This window comes from Sinocyclocheilus rhinocerous, unplaced genomic scaffold, assembly GCF_001515625.1.
Source record: "Sinocyclocheilus rhinocerous isolate Xijiao unplaced genomic scaffold, SAMN03320098_v1.1 scaffold2812, whole genome shotgun sequence".
Classification (NCBI taxonomy): domain Eukaryota; kingdom Metazoa; phylum Chordata; class Actinopteri; order Cypriniformes; family Cyprinidae; genus Sinocyclocheilus; species Sinocyclocheilus rhinocerous.
The window spans coordinates 177419-178477 of record NW_015629503.1 but is presented as its reverse complement, the minus strand read 5'-3'; positions in this window follow the sequence as shown (position 1 = coordinate 178477).

Below are 1059 nucleotides of genomic sequence, written 5' to 3'. Positions count from 1 at the left end.
CTCCATGCTTTACTGCAGGAATGCTGTTATTTGGATGGTGAGCTGTATTGGATTTCCGCCAGACATATTGTTTGGTGTTGAGGCCAAATAATTCAATTTTAGTCTCACCTGCCTCAGAATCTTAAGGTGCGTTTTGTCAAAGCTCAGTCGTGACTGCATGTGGTCTTTCTTGAGGGGTGTGATTATTTTAAAGGGGGTGATTCTTTTCTATACCCACTATATATATATATATATATAAATATTTTTGATATATTTGTGTGGTGTTTCAAATTTTTCTTGAGCAATATGTGAAATGTCTTTTTGTGCAATGCGCAAGCTCACAGTCTTGACTGTAAAAGCTCTCACCCTTTCATCAGAATGACCTCAGGTGTCTGAATGTGTCTGAATGAAACTCCAAGAAAGAATTCTCACAGCCGCTGCATCTAAATCCGTACATGTGCGTAGGTTGTTGTTAGTGTGTAACTGAATCTAAGGCAGTGACATGGCTGGAAGCGTGCTTTATGTATCTATTCATACTTTTTTATTTTTTATTTTATGGATCCTTACATTGTCTGTTTCTTGATCTCTTCAGGTGACTCACATTGTGTGCAGCTCATCTGAATATCATAGCTGTCAGAGTGACCTGATTCACCGGAATGATCAAGTCCCAGCCTGAGTCACAACCACAGACCCCACTGAAGAAACGCAACATGACACTAGGCCTATTCATCACCCAAAATTTCCCCTTTCATTTTCTTTTTTTTTTTTTGGCTAGTGTGTCATTGTCATATACTTAAGTTCAAAGGGCTTCAGAAAACTTCCAAGTTGAAGTTGTAATTTTTAAGATTTTTAAAAAAAGATTTTTTAAATTATATTTGAATATAATATTGAAATTATATTTAATTATGTTAATTATGAAATTATATATAAATTAGTTGAAATGCTAAAAACATACAAAAAAGTTTTTAAATGTATTCATTTATGAACAGTTTTTGAAATTTCTGGAATCACAAAATTAATTGTGGTTAATATATATATATATATATATCAACACTCTTGGAAAACAAGTAACTGTCATAT